This window comes from Oryctolagus cuniculus, chromosome 11 (genome assembly GCF_051225735.1).
Source record: "Oryctolagus cuniculus isolate XC-2025 breed Fujian yellow rabbit chromosome 11, ASM5122573v1, whole genome shotgun sequence".
NCBI classification, from domain to species: Eukaryota; Metazoa; Chordata; class Mammalia; order Lagomorpha; family Leporidae; genus Oryctolagus; species Oryctolagus cuniculus.
The window spans coordinates 69313748-69334365 of record NC_142877.1 but is presented as its reverse complement, the minus strand read 5'-3'; the positions used below and the strand labels follow the sequence as shown (position 1 = coordinate 69334365).

The following is a 20618-nucleotide window of genomic DNA, read 5'->3' as shown; positions in this document are numbered from 1 at the left end:
AATTAAAACAGCTATTCATACCAAAGATCCTTTGACTCAAATAGTAAAACTTCTTATAGTGAGCTGCTGGGAGAACAGATCTAGTGAAGAAGGCCTAGAATTATGCAGTATATTCTAGAAGGTTCTCTTGGAAAATCAGTACGATGTTTCAGTGCTTAAAGATTAAGGCTTCATTTATTGTCAAAGCAATCTCTCCTATAAACCTTTTTGGTTCCTTGGGTTCTGGTTAGGTGTCTTTAGAAAGCAATGGTTGTTATCATGGGACCCTTTGAAGTTCTCGCATTGATACAGAACCAGTGTTGCAGTGCTCTTGTTGGAAATGGAGGTTTTGACCTTTATTGACTTTTGACTGGCACTCACATTGGCTGTGGTTTAAACAGTTAGAGAGCCCAGCTGCGCAGAATTCATTTTCAAGGTTAGAGCTAAAATTTCTACTGACAGTATGACTAAATTGACTACTTTTCATCCTGCCTGAAATAAATTTGTTTTCTTTATGTATTTTTAATAGAGCAGTCACTATTTAGACGTGTGTGTGTGCACGCAAGCGTGCGCATGTGCCCATTTCTGATAGTATGTGGCATGTAAAAAGACTCAAGGCCTGTTTCCTTTTAGCTAAACATACTTCTTCAATGTCTGTAAACAGGTGTGGTGATTTCATTTGATTGGTGTATTTACCACTTTTGTGTTTTGGGGAACTTTCCAAAAAGTCAAAAATATAACCATTCCACCTGACCCCAACTCTTACTCTTGCTTTTCACTAAGGTTATTTAAAGATGTAAGTTTTCAGGACCTATGCTTTTTATTTTAAAATTGTTTGGGGAGCAGTTCTTAAATGTGTATATATGTGTGTATGCTTGCATTTCCTATTGCATGTTTATAGGGATCTGGGTTCAGTCCTATTTCTGGTGTATATTAAATCCTTGCCTGGTGCTTCAGGGTATATGTGTAGTACTGATCTGCAGTGAGTATGGAGTCATGCCACATTTAAGTATTAATTGACTGTATTTTAAAAAGTCAGTACTGAATCATCTGAGTTAAATGTGTATTCGTAGGAACTGAACTAATTCCGAAGGGAAAAATGCCCTTTTTATTTGTATTAAAGTTGGGCAGGTGTCTGAGTGATATAATTTCTGGGATATCCTCCTCCAAACTCTCTTCCACAGTTGTGTTTTGAGGTTGCATTTGGAATGTTTTGGCTGAGAAAACACATTGTACTCATAAATGTTTAGACTAATGTGTATGTGATCGCTGTTCGGAACAGGCTCTGTGGAACACTAACTCAAATGCTGGTTAGTAGACGTTTTATGATAAAGCTCTACTAGTATAACTTTCAAAACTATTGTGGGAGTTCTGAGATGATTTTATGTTAGTATGCATTGTGAAATGCTAAGGAATGGGTATGTTCTCTTAATAAAGTTCTTTATTCCGAGCTATGGATACCAATAGGAATTAAGTTTAAAAGAGTGAGTTTATTACAAAGATTCAGAACTAGCTCATGGAACTTGAAAGTAGCAAGGGAGCCAGGTCCATTACCATAAGATTGGCCTGGAAAACTTTCATATCATTGCCCATGTTCTTATTTCTGCTTCTGACAGTGTGTCTGCTCATTCTCTTTCCTTTCTCCATTGTCAGCCTTTTTACCGACTCTTTGGAAGTCCTTCTGCCCTGCATAGCAAAATTGGAAATGTTAAAAGTCATTAGTCCTTAATGAACTAGGTTCCATGTTGAGTAGTCAGACAATAGTCACAGACATAACATGGCCAGTATGGGTTGTACTGATGAGTTTGTGTTTGTCAGCAACTCTAAATCCTTAAGTTGATAACTAGCTTTTGATAATTTTATCATGTATTAGTCATCTTTTCATCTCTGTCATTAAAATATCTGAGAGAAGCAACTTACAAAGGCAGAAAGTTTATTTCGGCTCAGGGTTTTGGAGATTTAGTCCAAGGTTAGGCAACACTGTTGGTCTGGCCTCTGATGGGGGTGGTAGATGATGGACTGTCTGTGAGGAAGGATCACATGGTGAACCAGGAAGCAGAGGTCTCTTTTTGTAAAGCCATTGTGATTTGTTGTTGAGGCTCTACCCTATCAACCTAGTCCAATGCAATTGCTTCTCAAAGGTCCTACATTCAGACACCATATTTGCATCATGTTTACCTCTTAATCTATCAACCTATGACTTTGGGGTTCATATATCTACATGAGTTGGGGAGTCAAGTTATTGGTCAAACTACAATATATTTAGGATAGTACAAAGCTTAAAGAAAAAATTTAAAGTATTTTTATAAAAGATTTATTCATTTGAAAGGCAGGATAACAAAAAGACTGTGTGTGTGTGAGAGAGAGAGAGAGAGAGAGAGAGAAGGAGGGAGGTGGGGGGGAGGGAGGGAGGGAGGGAGAGAGGTAGGGGGGGAGGGAGGGAAAGATCTTCCATCTGCTGGTTCACTCTAAATGACTGCAATAGCCAAGAATGGGCTAGACCAAAGCCAGGAGCCCAGAACTTCATCCTGGTCTTTTATGTGGGTGACATAAGTACTTGGGCAATTTTCTGCTGCCTTCCAGGTGTATTAGCAAAGAGCTGGATCTGAAACAGAACAGCCAGAACTCCAACCAGCAATTATATAGGATGCAGGTGTTGGAAGTGGTGGCCTAACCCACCATGCCACAACCCCATCTCCTTAAAGAAGTTTTGAGACTACTAAATCCCCCTCTATTAAAAGGTTAAGAAAAGTATGTGTTAAGTTGTAATACTTAATGATTTAGCCCAATATTTAGCAATCTAGATCAAGTATGCTTCAGTCTAGATTAATATTCCACTGATAAAATCTTTTTAAAAAAGTTATTTTGGATATTTTAGTTTATTTATTTGAAAGAGTTAGAGGTAGAGACAGAACCATCCGCTGGTTCACTCCCCAGATGGCAAAAGGCTGGAGCTGAGCCAATCTGAAGTCAGGAGCCAGGAGCTTCCTCCAGGTCTCCCACATGGGTGCAGGGGCCCAAGAACTTGGGCCATTTTCTGCTGCTTTCCCAGGCTCTAGTAGAGAGCTGGATCAGAAGTGGAGTAGCTGGGACTCGAACTGGTACTCATGTGGGATGCCAAGGCTTTAACCTGCTGCGCCACAGCGCCAGCCTACAAAATAACTTTCATAATCTGAACATTTAGCTTGAGAATAAAAGATTGAATAACTTGCCTGTTTATAACCCAGGATAAATACAATTGTGGTTTTAATCTTTTAGGACATAGATTTCATCTTTTATATGTAAAGAAATAATAAGTGTCTAATGCAACTCTTTGGGCTGGAGATACAGGTATTTTCTTTATGCCTGCTTTTGTTCACTATGATGAACATCATAGCTCTTCTTTGTCAAAATGCTATAAAGTTCCATTTATTCAGAATCCAGGGGCTTAAGTAATCATATTCTTTTTCTATAGCAATCTACATAGAGAATAAGTGTTCAAAATAATGCCTCCAGGCACTGTGGGAATTGCTGTGGAATCTCCAAAGAAAGATTACATTATGTTGGTATAACATCCGTGTTATACTGTTTTATTCTTATTCATATTCAACATTGGTACATAATTGAAGTATGTGCTCACATTCCCCAAACCTTACTGGTTTACACGCTTGTCAAAGATTCTACAGGAATTTCATGCCTCCAGAAATAAATACAGTGTCAACGTAGGGTGTTTACACCTTCAGATTCATGTTTCTCTGACTTGGAAGATGTATAGGAGCAGGAGATGTGGGGAGACAATTTGGAAACCTTATCAGGAAGTCAAATCTTTGGGACTTAAAAGTAGAAGACGGGATTGGCAGGTTTAGTAACTGGGACCTTCCAAAGGAGGAGAGAATGTTAGACACCAAGAGTTTATGAAAGATTGAATTATGATGCCACAAGTGGGAGTGCTATGAAGGTACTGAAGGGTTGACATCTTTATTCTCTATTCTGATTTTGCTCATCTAGCAGTATATAAGGTAAGCAGAACAGAATACTAATGCAGTTTCACAGTAGATACTGTCATAGAAGTAAAAAGAAAAATAAAGTGTACAATTGGCTAAGTTTTTCTGTCGAGTACAGACTAACTCTTTATAAAACTTTGGAAACATCTCTTAGCTATCCTAAGCCTACACTTCCATTGGCAAAGTGATAATATTGAGTTAATGTCATTCATCTGTTAAGTGATTTTTTAATGAAAATTTTAATTGTAGAGAATTCATATTTATATTAACTCTTAAGTGTATATTGTAATTATTTCTGTCCATCTATTCATTCAGCAGATACTGTTTGAAACCCTGTCACATGGGTGAACTGGGCACTGGTCTAGTGTTAAGGACATAGCAGTGTCTTGTGTACTCTTAGAGCTTACATTCTATTGGAAAAAGAGGCACAACACACCCCAGTTTAAAAATATGTGTGTATGTATATATAATTTGTCAGTATAAGTGCGATGCAACAAATACAGACTAGAGTGTGATAGTGGAAGAGGAGCTGTTTTAGATGGGGTGGTTAGGGAAGTTAGCTTCCAATTTCTAAGTGGAATCCAATTTATTCACTCTTGTTTTTATGATATTTTTGATGTTCCCTTGGCAGCTTCACATCGTTGCTAACCTCTTCACTCTGTGGAATCGCTTTTTCTAGCAAATACACCATGAGCACTTATTTAAATGCCTAATCATTGGCAGAAATGCAGCTGTGTTCATCATTGTCAATTCTGATTTATATGATGTTCCCATCCAAACATACCTCAGGGTACATTTGCACATCTAATTACAGCATTAAAACTAATAATAGCCTGATAAAGTACTACTCAGACAAATGTCTAAGCAAACAGCTGGCTGTTTCATTGTGTCCTGAAGGACAGGCAGATTCAGACTTGTTCCCTAACTCGAGGGCTTGAATTCCAAGCTGCAAACTTTCCTGCATGAGGATCCTGCAGAGAGGAAGGGAGGCAGGAAATGTCCCAGTCAAAGGGATGTCCACAGATAAAAGGGCCTTCTGGACACCTGCAAGGGAGAGAGGGTGCTCTTTGTCACAGACTGTGATTACATTAAAAGTGGACCAAACACCACAGAATACTGGTGCAAGGTGTTATTAAGATGTCAATCTTTTTACAGAACTCAGAAACTTATGTCTAAAATTTGTGAGGAAACAAGGCTGAGGAATAACTTAATGATGTTTTTTACATATTTGAAGGTGTCATATTGTTATGTGGAAAACAATGACCAACTGTATTTGCTGGAGTGCTTCTCTTGTGCTTCTATTGAAAGAGAGGAAATTGAGTAAAATTGGTTCCATCTCACTGGCACAGCAAGGGTTCCTATTTTCCAAATCAAGACAGAAATAATATTTAGGAAATAGACCCCAGTCCTCTTCCCATGATAAGTTCATTGCAGTCAGCATCTGCCCTAGATAGTAGGGAATTCTTCCTCCAGGAGTGATGCTCTGGCAGGTTCCGTTGGTCAGATGGATTGAAGCTAATACTAAGCTCTGCTGGGTTCTTGAAACATTGACTACAAAAAGTACACCTATAGGAAAACTTCTGAGTTATAAGACTTGTCCCTTATTGGAGCATATTGTTGAGAGAAGCCTCACGATGTTTTCTGTAAGTCCTTTAGTTTAACAATTTAATTCTCACCAGCCTTGATAGAGTAGGCATAATACTCCTAAGGGGTAAATAGATTGAAATAAATTTCTAAGTTGCTGCTTCTAGTTCTATTATGTGCTACCACCTTCAGATCAGACTTAGCCAGTGGGATAGAGTACTTATAGCCCTTTCTCAATTTTCCTATACTCCCTGACCCTGTCCCATCTCCTACTTTCCTGTCCCAAGTCTCCTATCACTTATGTCTTTTGAAATATTCTGTCTTTTCTGAATGTTGCTATGTTTTATTATATCTATAAATAATGAACAGATAAGAAAAAAATTTCCTTATTCTTCTCAAGTGACTTTTCTACCTAGGGAAAACTGTTTAGATCTTAGTTGTCTGACACAGTAGCTGTGGGGAGCAACCCGGACTAGACTAAGTTACTGGAATTAAGACTTATTCTACGCTGCTCTCCCACAATATGGCGCTGAGAAGGGAGAAACAGCTTCTACACAGCTGCCTCCAGTTCAACCAATAAACTGTAGGACCTGCTCCTGATTGGAGGAGAGCAGCGTACTCGGCGTGTGGGTAGCAGAGTTGGGATTGGTGGAAGAGGACTATAAAGGAGGAGAGAGACAACATGCACCGGGGAACATCTATCTGAAGGAACACCTGTGCAGCCCCCGAGAGAGCCGGCCGGCGGTGTGCCGCTCCCCCGCGGAAGTGGGGAAAGTGGCAGGGGGAACCGCCCTTCCACGGAGGTGGAAGGGTCGGTAGCCAACCCGGGAAGAACCAGCAGCAAACCCGGGGAGGGCCGAGCAGATGAAAGAACAGCGCAGGGTCCTGTGTCGTTCCTCCACGAGGAGGGGGAGCGACATAATGGTGCCGTGACTCGGATATGAAGCCGAGGCAGGGTTTAGTGTCGTTCCTCCGCGAAGAGGGGGAGCGACAGTAGCTACTAGTCATATGTGTTGTTAAGAAATTGAAATGCAACTGGTGTGTGAGCAGACGTGATGTATTGAGAAAGTAATACTGGATTTCAAAGACTAATAAGGAAAGAATGTAAAATATTTAATCATTTTAAAATATTGATTGCTTATTGAAATGATAATATTTGATATGCTGGGTTAAATATATTATTAAAATTAATGTATCTATTTTATCTTTTTAATATAGCTCTTGGATTACTCAATACTGTCCATGTTGCTTGCATTTGTGGTTTTCATTGTGTTTCTATGTGGCAGTTCTAGTTACAGTCAGTGGTTCCCAATCAGAAGCAATCCCCCAACTCCTGTCTCCATTCCCCACTCCCCACATTTGGCAATGTCTAGGGACATTTCTGGTTGTCATGCCTGAGCGTGCTGCTGCATCTAGTAGGGAGTGGCCAGAGGGGCTGTTAAATGTCATACAGTCCATGGGATAGCACCTCCCCCATCAACAAGGAAATATCTGCTCCAAAATGTCAGTATTGCTGAGACTGAGAAGTCCTGGTATAGATTGTTCAGCAAGCAGAAGTAGGGCAAAAGATTGGAAAGTAAAACTGATTTCAGGTTAGCTTGATATGAAATATCAGAATGAATGTATCTTTAGCAGCATTAAGAAAGAGTAAGGAAGAGTAAAGAAATTGGAGACAGGGCAGAAGTAGAGAAGCAATAGTTTTTTTAGTTCAAATATTTATTGAGTGACTATAATTCCCTTTGGGACAAAATAAGAGAATACATGTATACATATGTATACAGACATTGAATTCTGATTGTGTGCAAAGCTTCTACAGGGGAAATGAAAATAAATAAAATATGATTCCTGACTTCAAAAAGCCTGCAAACTAGTTGAGGACAGCATGAGAAGTCAACTGTCTTGTAAGGCAGCATGTGATATCAGAATAGACATGTGGGAAAGACAACAACAATGAAAAATCCATGGATTTTAAAGGAAAATACAGTATCTTTGGTGAAGGAAATTAGGGATGTCTTCATGGAAAAGGTCTTATTTGAAGCATATCCTTAAAATTGAGTGTGCTCACAACCATGGAGACAGTAGAATGGTACATTAAATGGGGAAAAGAGACTGGCCAAAGGCAAGAAGGAAGAACAGTTAGGTTATGTCTGGGAATGTTTAATAGTCAAGTTGACTAGAGGTAGAATCCCAGGGGGAAGCAGTTTGAAATAAGACTAAAAAATGAAGCCAAATAAAACAAAGCAAGTAACAAATTGGTAAGGTGAAAAAATGGAGAGATAAGAGAGACAAAGTATGTTAGACTGGCCACAGATTGGAGGAAGAATTAAAAGATGATCTTGAGGTTTTCAGCTTCAGTGTTTGGGGACATGAATAGGGAGAAATAGATCAGGAGGATGGATTGGTTTGATGACAGATTCAGGGTGGCCTTGCTGAGTTTGAGATGATAATAATAAGTTATCCAGGTGGTAGAGAGGATGAGGAAGCCACTGGGAATCTGATCTGGTGGCTGAGAGCGATAAAGATGAGAGATTTTGCAGGGTGTGTGTTTAGCTTAGTGGTTAAGCTTCTGGTTAATAAACCTGCATCTCACATCACCTGTACCTGGGTTTGGTACTTGTCTCTGACTACTGACTCCAGCTTCCTGTTAATACAGATCCTGGGAGACAATGGTGATGGCTCCAGTAGTTGGATTTCAGCAAACCAAGTGGGAGAACTGGATTGCATTCCCAGCTCCTGGCATTGGCCTGGCCCAGACTCTGCCATTGTGGACATTTGGCAAATCAACTGCTGTATGGGTGCTGTATCTCTCCTTCTCAAATAAAAATTTTGGAGTCATCTCAAGTGTGATGATCACTGAACTGTTAAGAATATCTTGATGTGAATGGAAGGGGAGAGGGAGTAGGAAAGGGGAGGGTTGCGGGTGGGAGGGACGTTATGGGGGGGAAGCCATTGTAATCCATATTCTGTACTTTGGAAATTTATATTCATTAAATAAAAGTTTAAAAAACAAAGAATATATAATACTTGAGTAAAATGGTGTTCAGTAAGCAGGCCAGGGAACCTCCTTAGATGTGTCTGTCTTTGGGTAATAAAAGAAGAAAGCAAAGTTGGTGAAGGAATTAAAAGATGTGGTAGAAGACAGAAGAATGGGATTTTGTGTAATTTAGTGTCACAGAAGGTAAGAGAAGTTTCCACAGGAAATGATCTATTGTGTTAAATGGTACAAACAGTGGAGAGAATGCAGCTGGGAGAATGTTTGCTTGGTCCTTGAGCTTCACCATTGGAAGGCTGTTGTTGGCCTTTAGATTCCGTGTTGGAAGGCAGATGGCAGGGAATGAGGGAGTGGACACACTGCTTCCTGTGCAGACTGCTCCAGAGCCTGTATCAAAAGACCCCATACTAGTTTGGTGATGTTCTTTGTCCTGAGTCATTCATCCCTTCAGTAGATGGTCATGGAACATGAAAGCACTCATCCTGTTCTGCCCACCATGATGTGGTTAGGTGTGTACCACGAAAACTCAGGTGATAGTCTCTGTCATCTCTGCTCTGGGCTCAGAACACGGAACTAACAAAGCCATTGCTTGAAAAAATGGAGGACATTTTTGGTAATTGGCCTCCTAGCCTAGAACTTGCTGCTGTCCTGTTTTTTCTCCTTCAGGCCTCTGACAGTCTGAGCTGATAGCCTGAACCAGGGCTGGGGTTCTCTGCTCATCTTTATGCAGCATGGCTTAAGGAGAATGTTTCTGGAAGAACAAATAGAGTAGAAATGGTGGTGGTGGAGAGCTCAGTAAGTAAGCTATCTCCAGCATGAATCATTTTTTCATTGTTAGCAGCAAAGTAATTTAAATTTTTAATTTTAGGTGCTGTTTTCAGAAGGTTTAGTGAAGCCAGATACTTAACTGTTTCCTTTTAATATTTACTCTTGAGGGGATATGGGAACTAGCTGAGCAGAATTTGCAAATGAAAAAGAGAAAGTAGTACTGTTAGAGTACAGTTCCAAACTGAAAACTTTTTGCCATGGGAATTTAAAAGAATATGCAGAATGGCTATTTTTCATCTTTACTACACGTACCTCACGGCTCCAGTGTGGTACCACAAAGAGATGGTGCTTCTGCCTTTCGGCAGGATGGGGATGTAGGTGGGAACTTCAGAAAGTCTGTTGAAATTATGTCTTACAAAGAAATTATGCATGGATTTTGATGTTTTTACACCAAAATAAACATCTTTTAATTGTGTTTTCCATGAAGTTTGAAGTACCCTCATTTTTCCATTTTACCTTGGTATTTACATCCCTATGAATGTTATTGAGGATCTTTTATTTCCCTACAGCAATTATATTTTGAGGTGTTGGAAAGTTTATAGTGAAATTCTAGGTAAGACTTCCAGCTTCTCTATATAATTTTTATAGAAAACAACTAGATAAAAGCAATCAAGCCATTTACATTTAAATGCTGGAAAATACAGAAGTTCAAAAATACCCATACATAGCAACACTGTCAGATATTGCCAGTGGTATAAATAGTTCAGGGCCCAGTCAGCATGACTGACACACCTTAGTTACTGCTTGTTTTTGAGGAACTTTTATTATAAAAATAACTGGAAAAGTCAAAGCAATGCTGTGTAGTTGCCAGAATCTTAGTCTGGTAACCCAAATATATCAGTGTTACTTTTGGATCTGCCAAAGTCTCATTATTTGGCCTTGATTAAATTTTGTGTAAATCTATTTATACTTAAGCCCAAGATTCTATGTTTATAAAATGAGGATTCCAATGTATCTCATTATTAACTTCATTTTTATTACATCTTTAGTGCTAACATTGATGTGGCAATAAATAAAAGTACAGAAATTTAAGACAATTCACAACCAATATTCTCCACAAATGCTTATTAATTGAGAGAGGGGAGAAATGTTACATCCACTGATTTACTTCTCAAATATGTGCAACAGTTAGGGCTGGTTCAGGTTGAATCCACGAGCTGAGAACTCAATCTGGCTCTCTCACAAGGGTGGCAGAAATTCAAGTACTTGATCTGCTGCCTATAGTGGGAAGTGGAACCAAAATGAATGCTGGGACTCGAATCCAGGCTGTTCAGTGTGGGAATTGGGCATCCTGAGCAGCATCTTAACTGCCATACTGAATACTTGTCCCAACTAATTTAAAAATTGATTTGTAGAGTTCTGATACAGTGAAATATAAAAAGCACATTTATTAGTACTGTAATAAATACCACAGGGGTTATTCTGAATGTTTTTGCTGTCTGCTTTTGGGATATGTTACTTCCTAAATCATTGACATTGGGGCCGGTGTTGTAGCATAGTATTGTAGCATAGTAGCATAGTGGCAGGCTAAAAACTGCCACCTGCAATGCAAGCATGTCATGTAGGTGCCGGTTCATGTCCAAGCTGCTCCACTTCCAATCCAGCTCCCTGCTAATGGTCTTGGAAAAGCAGCAGAAGATGGACTGAGTAAGCTTGGCCCCTGCTACAAATATAGGAGACATAGAAGTTCCTGGCTTCAACTTGACCCAGTCCTGTCTGTCGTGGTCATCTGGGAAGTGATCCAGGAGATGGAAGCTCTCCCTCTCCCTCTTTTTCTCTTTCTCTCTGTAACTCTGACTTTCAAATAAATAAATCTTCAAAAAACCCCAAATCATTTACATTAATGTTAGGAAAAAAATTGAGGATGATTGTACAGTATTTCATTTTATTAGCAGAAGATAGTGAAAAGATGGAAACTATTACATAAAACTTCTTAAAATTATTCATAAGTGTCTTATCAGCCACATTAGCTGTATTCTGACTTGTAGTAGGTAAAAGGTGGGTGGGTGTTTCATTTTACAGCAGTCTTCTCACAGTTTCCACTTATATGAATGCTGAAAATTGCTAATATAATTACAAGTCTCTATTCAATGCTAAATATGCTCCTGGAGAAATGACTAACAATATACTTGAAAGAAGTTCTATTCAAATCCAGTTCTTTAATGTTAATGTTCAGTTTCAAGAAGGCGATTTTTGAAATCTCTGGGCTTGGTGGTTGGTGTGAGCATAGACCCCATGTCTCCCCAAATTCCTAGTGGAATGGATGAGGTTGGCACAAGCAAGAGAAACAAGTGGCGGATATGATTCCTGTAACAGCAAGTGAGGGGAGTCTTTGTGTGAAGTTTCTCAGTCAATTCAGATTGAAGGACACCAAGAGTGCTGTCCCCTCATAGATGTTAATGAATTTGGCAAATCACCAGATCACCCGAGAGATGCAGCTTTTGAAGGTGAGAGTGGAGTGAATGGTCACTGGTTCACATGGAGCCTATGCCCCTTGAGATAAACATCGACTCCACAGGTGTTTTCCCTATCTCCATCTTGCCCTCTTCTAGTTCCTTCTCTCTACCAGACTTCACTGATCTTTTCAAGAGTCAGATTTGGATGTCTGCTTCAATGTGTCCAGGGGTTTAGACTGCTTTACAGCCTCAAATGAGCCAGCCATAATGTACCCCATCTGTCCCCCCAGACTTGTGACACACCAAGCCTACTGTGCTGCAGCCGTGGTAACTGCATGCACTGGCCATGGGTGCTTGCCCAAGCCATGAACTGGTTATATAGCCTGAGTATTCTTGCCCCTCTTTCCTCATTAATTCCTGAGTGCCATTATTTAGTGATCATCTGAGAACAATGTTGTCATGACAGTGTGCTTCTAATTCTGTGATTGTTTTCATGATTTGTGTGTGTGTGTGTTTATCTTATTAGATTAAGAGCTTTTTGTGGGTAGGAGTGGTATCTGGTTTGCATACCACTGTAGCCTTAGCCTTTAGCACAACACTTGGTGCTAAACATGTATGTAACAGATGGCTGTATGGATGTGATGGATGGGTTGGTGGATGGCAGCACTTGGATCTCCACAGCTACACAGGGTACCCTCAATGTTCTTCCAACACAGACAGCAACCAGTCAGGTGCAATGATAGGGAAGCTCTGCAGGCTGTAGTTGGTGTGTCTGCCATGCTTGAAAGAGGTTTTGGAATATGAGGCATTTCCCAGGCAAGATGATACACAGTGGAGGTCAAAAGATGCTCATGCTGGTTCCTTTCCTGTCCCTGTAGGTGGAGAATGTTCTTCCTGAAAAAACATCATCTTCCCCAATATGCCCCATTCATTTCCTTTCAATTCAGACAAGGATGTGTTTTTTATTTATTTTTTTTTTATTTTTGAGAGGCAGAGTGAACAGTGAGAGAGAGAGAGACAGAGAGGAAGGTCCTCCTTTTGCCGTTGGTTCACCCTCCAATGGCCGCTGCGGCCAGCACACCGCGCTGATCCGAAGCCAGGAGCCAGGTGCTTCTCCTGGTCTCCCATGGGGTGCAGGGCCCAAGCACTTGGGCCATCCTCCATTGCACTTCCTGGCCACAGCAGAGAGCTGGCCTGGAAGAGGAGCAACCGGGACAGAATCTGGCGCCCTGACCGGGACTAGAACCCGGTGTGCCGGTGCCGCAAGGCGGAGGATTAGCCTGTTGAGCTGCGGCGCCGGCCGAAGGATGTGTTTCTAAGAAAGGTTTGGGTGGCAATCTTCAATACATTCTGCCAGAAAGCAGCTCATCTCATAAAAGGAAATTATTTTGTCAGAAAGTAGGGTTCTCGTCTGGATTCTATAAAGGGATGATATTCAAAAGAGAGCACAGTTTTCCTAAGTTTTCAGAGGAGTTGTTCCCCCCATAATAGATTGACCATAAGGTATGAGATGATCTTAGAAAATATGTTGTTTTGCTTTCAATAGACACTTGAGGGGGTGTTGCATATGTGAAACCACAGCCTGCTAAGCAGGCCATCAGGAGAAGGATGAAGAGAAAGGATTACACAGAATTGAGAAACTGAAAAGATTAAGCTGCCGTAGAAACACAGAGGGTCCTTGACTCATGATGGTTCGATTTATAATTTTCAACCTTCCAGTGTAAAAATGTGATTTGCATTCAGTAGAAACCATACTTCAATGTTTGACCATTTTAAAATTTATGAGAGGTAGAGGCATACTCATATACATACATATATGTATACAAAGAGAATGCTCCCGTCTACCTGCTCATTCCCCATATTCCAAATGCCCTCGGCATCCTGAGCTAGACTGGGGCCAGGGCATGTTACCAGGAGGGGAAACTACTGACACACTACAGTGTACTGTGTTGCTCAGCTATGACGTCTATAAATTAGGCATATTAAATGCATTAAAATTAGGTATTTATTTGAAAGGCAGGAAGGGTGAGAGAGTGAGTGGGAGAGAGTTGACTTCCCTAAATGCCTGCAATAACCAGGACTGGGGCAGTGTGAAGCTGTGAGCCCAGAACTCAATCTGGGTTTCCCACTTGGGTGTCAGGGACCCAACTACCTGAGCAATTACCTGCCTCCTAGCAAGAAGCTAGAATCAGTAGAACAGCTGGATACTCCCGCCCAGTCATGTCCCTCCTGTATACTTTTCAGTATGTTGTAAAATAGCAACTTAAAAAAGCAGTGTTTTTAAACCAAGAGCATAGTTGACAGAGAATATCCAAGGTTTCCAATAAGTAATAACCAAATAATTCAGTGAAAGTTAAATGGCATTAGAAGCACTGTTCAGGGAGGTAAGCAAGTGTTGAGTACACAGGCCAGAAGTAAACCTAATTGGGAAAATAGAGCAGAGAGATTCAGGCTGCTGAAGAAGCACTGTGACTGTCCTTTCACTCTTCCAGTTGAGGAAAAAACAAAGGAAAAAGAACAGCATGGGCTATTTAACAGTATTTTGAGAATTCAGATTAAAGTGCTGAGAAATCACTGTTATGCATAATAATTAACAATTGTTTCATAATTTAGGTTGTGATTTTAATAATTCATTTATTTATTTTCAGTAGAGTGTGCACAATTGCCTAGATCCGATGTTCCTTCATGGATCCACAATTGGGGTCAACCTGGTTGACTACCCTTCCCATTGGATCCCAAGATACCACCTGGTGGCAGGGGTAGAAATTGCAAGTTAAACCCTGGGAAGAAATAAGCCTGTGATGGTCCATCTTTGAAATTCAAGTCCATGAGGAGAGGTTAAAGGTGGTGAACATCCAGAAGCACTAAGACTGACTTAATGATGCACATTTGTTTATTTTATATCTTATTTTTATGGAAATAAAATGCAAAAGTGTAAGCTTTCCTAGAAAATAGCACAATTATAAATTCAAATGGATGTGGAATTTAAATTCTTCATTTTTTTACATTTTTAATACAGGATTTATGTTTTATGAATTGCATGTATTTCATGTAGGCTGCGAGTGTTTTAATTGCTTTCTTAATTTTAACCTATTTTCATTTTGAGAGGTAGACACACAGAGATACAGAAAGAGATCTTCATCTGATAGCTCGTTCCCCAGCTGTCCAGCCTGTCCATTGTTTTGCTGTTTCTTCCAGTCTCCGTCTCCATGGCTGTAGGTCTGTCCATCTTCCAGTGTTCTCCCCGTGTTCTCCCCAACATAGTCCCAGCCAGAGCTCCACTAAAGCAGTTTGTTCTTCATATACACACATGAATCTGCAGTCCTTTGGGTCATCATGGATGTAATCCTTTTTCTATTTTTCGTGCTTCATAAGAATTATTGAAAATAAGGAGAAGATGATGATTGTTGGGAGTAAAGCACTAACTTGCAAATATTTTTTAAAGTCTAAAGAGCCACAACTGTGGAAAGTCTCAAAAAGCTTTCTGCTTGCTTCAAAGACCTGGGATTTGAGAAACAGCTGTGAAACTGAATCCTGGCTGGCAGGTGTTGGTGTTGGTGGTGGGAGGCCAGGCAGGAGAGCTTGATAGAAGGGAGGAAGGAAGGGAAAAATGAAAGCAAAGCAAAGCAAAGAAAAAGGAGAGATGAGCTGAAGGGGAAACTGGCCCTGGGTCCCCAGGGTGACATGCTGGCCCCTGGTTTAGAGCTCACACTCTAGCCCCTCATCTGCCAGAGCCTCAGGCACTGGAATCCGCAGTCAGCTGGGTGAGGCTGGCAGGCAGGCAGGAGGGAGTAGGGGTGAGAGTGAAGGTTCCAGGATCCACTGCTTGATCTCCAGAATCGGCGTAATTCCAGTCAATCCCAGCAGAAAGTTTTTTTTTTTTTTTTTAATTTGGATAGAAATTGACAAACTGATTCTAACATTCGTGTGGAAATGCAAAGGACTTAATAATATAAGTAACTAACACTGATTCCAGCATTTATTATAGCTTCACCATAATCAAGGCATAGCAACATAAAGAAGTATATCAACAATATAGAAAAGTATATCAACAAGTGAGACGTATCAGTATGGAGAAGTATATCAACAACAACAAAAAAGAATCCAGAAATGAACCCACACATCTGTAGATAAATTCTTATTGCCAAAAGAACACAAAAGCAGTTTGGTAGAAAGGAGAAAATCTTAACATATGTTGCTGATAGCAAATATGTGCTTCACTCCATAGCTCACATCATTTTAAATAGCTGAAAGTGTGAAATCTAAATGTAAAACCGAAAACTGTAATACAGTGGGACATTGTCTGAGATTTTGGATAGGCAAACATTTCTTAGGCCACCAAAAGCATAATCCCAAAACACACAAATTGATAAACTGGACCTCCTCAACATTAAAAAAATTATGTGCATTAAAATGTGTTTTTTCAAAAGACATGGTTAATGAATGAAAAGACAAAGCACAGATTGGGAAGAGAAATTCATGAAGCAAAAATCTGTCTTACCTGCAGACCATGTGAAGAACTTCCAGTGCTCACTCGTAAGCTAACAACTCCATCTTGTAAAACAGGGAAAGGATTTGAACAGATACTTAAGATATGTCAACAGCAATTGAACCTATAAAAATATTGTTAACATAGTCATTTGGGAAATGAAGATTAAACCCAAGGTGAGATCACTGGATACACCTTTTAGAATTGTCAGAATTATGAAAAAATTACATCCCAAGTGTTAAGACAGGAATGGAGGAGCTGGAATTCTTATACACCCTTGATGGGAATGTTAAGCAGTATAATTACTTTGGAAAATATTTTGCAGTTTCTTAAAACTTCACCTAACAGATAAGCAAGCCCATCCATTTATGCAACAGAAGCAAAAGCATGTAAATATATAAAATCTTGCCCATGACTACTCACATCAGCTTTGTTTGTAATAGTCAAAGCTACAAACAACCCAAATGTGTAACAGATGAGTGGATTAAATAAATGTGTAAAAGAAGTAAATAACATTAAAAAAAGTAGAAACTGTATGATCTCAGTTGTGTAAAAGAAGAAATACAAGCCTATCTCTATGTACCTGGGGATAAGAAGGAAGGTTGGAAAATGGGATATTAGGAGAGGAAAGGATTAACAAAAGCTGTTTAGGAAAATTTTGGGAGTGATGAAGCACATATTTTACATAAAGATTCCAGTTTTATCTTGGCTGTGATCATTTCTTAGGTGTATGTGGTTTGTAAGATAAAATGTTATTTTTTGAAAGATTTACTTATTTGAAAGGGAGAAAAAGAGAGATGAGAGAGAGGGAGAGAGAGATTTATTCATCTTCCATTGGCTGGTTCACCTCCCAAATACCCTCCAGGGTTAGGCCAGGCCAAAACCAGGAGCCTGGAACTTCAACAGGGTCTCCATGTGGGTGACAGGAACCCGAGTACTTGGGTCACCATTGGTTGCCTCCCAAGTAGATTAACAGGAAGATGGATAAGAAGCACAGGGTAGCCAGGACTCAAACTAAATACTTTGATATGGGGTGAGGGAGTCCTGAGTGGTGGCTTAACCCACTTTACCACAATACTGGCCCCGAAGTTTATCATTTTAAATAGGTCAGTTTATTCTATATCAGTAATACCTTATAAAATTGAGAAGGGAAAAATGTTTAACCTTTGAATGTCATCTTACTCTTACTGGTTTAAATGTGCTTAAGTATCTGCCCTTAGATGAATACTTTCTGACAGTTTAAGTTAACAACTTAATGTTAGTGATATTTAAATGTTTTCAGACATTAAATGTTATATGCAGGCTTAAAATGATACAGACTTTTAAGGACCAAAATTTCATGAGAGATTCATGCAATAAAGCAAGAATGAAGATTTATTAAATTGAAACTTTCTCTGTACATTATAGAAAATAAATTATACATTATAGAATAATTATACATTACAGATTACAAAATAATAGTGTAGTAGTGCTGAAAATGTTTTCTATAAGTATTCATTTCTCAAGTATATCTTAAATGTCTACTTTTCACTTAATGTATAAAGTTCAAAAAACAAAATAAGAACTGACTCCTGTAGGAGTTAAACATCTTGATTGCAAAGATGAGATCTGTGTATTTAATCAAGTAAAAATTGTAAGAGCCTTTGAGATCCACAGTATGACATTTGTTTCCTAGAATATTCAACTTCTAGGTATTAATTCAGGGATTCATTTTCTTCTGCAGAAAATAATGACATTTTCTCTTATTTCAGGTCTTTACACTTCTCTCTCACACGTGTGTGTACACATACATGTATTTCAGCATGAACCACCTATGTATTTTAGTAATTACATGTAAGTATTATGGGAGAATCTCATTTTACTTTTATTCTCCTTTTGAACCTATTTACCTGAGACCTGATTTGAAAATTGTCAATGCTGTTTCCGGCCTAGTCACCCTCACTTGAAATGACAGTGGCGATGTGCAGCATCAGTAGCTTTTTTTTCCCAGACGTCACCTCTCTTACGTGTGAAGAGTTCGTTAGATACTCCATGTGAAGCTCAGATGCTGAAGGGGTTTTGTGGAGAAGCACGTACCTTTCCTACTGCTCTCACTTCTAGTGGCTTTAGCTTTGTCTGGTGTGTGTCTGTAACTTCCCTCCCTCTCTCCGTGCCTTCACTCCTGTTTTCATCTTTCACTGTAAGGCGGTGTAATCAGGGTGCTGTCTGTCTGTGGCTCCCAGCCAAGCTGGTTGTGAAGGAAGCGTCTGTATTTACTTCTCATCTTCACTCTGGCTTCCTGGGCTAACTGACAGCAATTGCTTGCATGCGCAGCTGCCAGCAGATTCCTGGACTGCCTGCCTGCCTTCCCTGAAGGTGTGGATGGTATGTGTCCAGCTGTGGGCAGGACTGTGGAGGAAGAAGTATGCCTGCTGTGCCTGAACCTCATTTTCGAAATCATGTCTACATCTTCAACTGGGTCCTTTTTTTTTTTCTCCTTTTCAGGCTCATAGATTTTGTGCTCTGTTCTCCTTATTAAAACTAGCTTTGAGAAAAAACCCTTATCAGCTCTGCTGAATGTGAATTTAACTCCCCCTTGAGGTATTTGCATTTTAAATTTTATCTCTGAGTGTGATGTGAAAAGCTTTTCTCTCCTTAGAGATGGATTTTAGGCTTTGGGAAATAGGTAGAGAGGAGGTCGTTTGGGGGAAGGGAATATGTCTGAAATCATCCTGGGGGTCAGGGATTTTTCTGTCAATTTTTAGTCACATATCCCTTTCTTCTGAATCTCAGTATATAAAATTCGTTTTAAAAAGTGGGGCTGAAGGGGGTGGCATTTAGCCTCATGGTTAAGTGCCCACATCCTCATCCATCCGTGTACCTAGGTTCAATGCCTGAATCTAGCTCTTGACAACAGCTTCCTGCTAGTGCAGATCCTGTGAGGCAGTGTGATGGCTCAAGTAGTTGGGTCCATTCATTCACCCTCCTGCTGTCCTGACTTAGGGCTCTAGGTGTGCCTTCTGTAGTTTCCTGGACCACAGTTTCAAAACTGAGTGTGTACTTCTGGTTTATGCCTGGTATCTCCAAGGGGGAGATATCCGAGAGCTTAACTTAGCTTGAATAACTAGAGAGCTGAGGTCGCAAGAGAGAAAGTTAAAAAAAAAATCCAGGAAAAACTAGGATCCTCCAAAGACAGATGAAATGCAGCTTTACCTTGGCTTATCCATTGCAGAACCTGAGAGAAATGCGGGGCTGCCGTAGAGATAGGTGAACAAAATTCATCTAAAATTGTGAATGAATTACTAATTGCAGAATGTGGGAATAGAGGTCCCATTGAAGTCGCAGAGGCCACAGACAGAAGGGAAGTTTGCATGCTTCGGAGGCTTTCCTCCATAGGGTCACAAGGAAGTCTGCAGGCAAGGGAGGCCTTAGGACATCTCTATTGGTGGCATAGCCCTTGAGGAGGGGAGAAAACTATCTTGGGCCCAAAATTCTGGGAGTCTTCCTCTGCTAGATAGGGACAGAATCCCTGAGAAAGCCCACCCCTGAGATAAGGGACCAGGGCTTTCCTAAGGCTGAGGCTGAACAGCTGAGGGGACGCAGAGCAAACCACACCCCAGCCAAGATGCAATCCTTGTTTTCTATACACTCAGTGTTTCAGCTGCCTATTGCAGTGTGACACACCCCCTCAGAATTCAGTAGTCCAACATGGAGCAATGTGTTCTGTCTCAGAGTTCTGCAGCCTAGACAGTCTGGGCAGTTCAGCTTCAGATGTTGTCTTCTGGTGTTGAAGACATGATGACCTCTTCTTGCTTATAACTGGCAACTCGGTAGTGATGACTGGGACAGCTGAGGCTGGTTTGGGGATGCTTCCTTTCCTGCCTTTGTCTTTGTCTTTCTTGGTGGCTCTTTTCAAGAGCAAAAGCAGATACTTCCTAGGATGACACCACCATGTTACTTCCAGCACATTCTGTTGGCCAAGGCAAATTATAGGCCAGCCCAGCTTCAAGGGAAAAAAAGTCTGTCTTGATGAGTAGAGCAACATGCATGTATCGGGAAGGAAAAAGTCATTGTCAGCCAACTTTGTAGATTATCTGCCATAGTTACTTTGTCTTGCTTTTTTCCTTGCCTCCATTTCCCCTCTCTCTATTATTGGTCTCTTCCTAAGTCTCCACTGGTTAAATGGACCCCATCTCTCAAAGCCAACCCTAACCCAACATCTTCATGAAAAGACTGATTATGTAATGTATCATGCAGTGTGGGACACTTGAGAGTGAAAGAAGCCACTAAAAGGACAACAGGCAAATAAGTTGGGATTATTTGGGCAAACTAGGACATGGAATACTTATGCATGTTTCTCTCTCTTTCCATTGATTAGTCTTTCTCTT

At 40.2% G+C, this 20618-nt stretch overlaps 1 protein-coding gene across 2 annotated transcripts in view; it reads left to right on the top strand.

Annotated features, from left to right (window-relative positions):
- GRIP1 (glutamate receptor interacting protein 1) overlaps positions 1 to 20618 on the top strand; it is a 737425-nt gene that overhangs the window by 31622 nt on the left and 685185 nt on the right. The gene's annotated exons all lie outside the window — the stretch shown is intronic.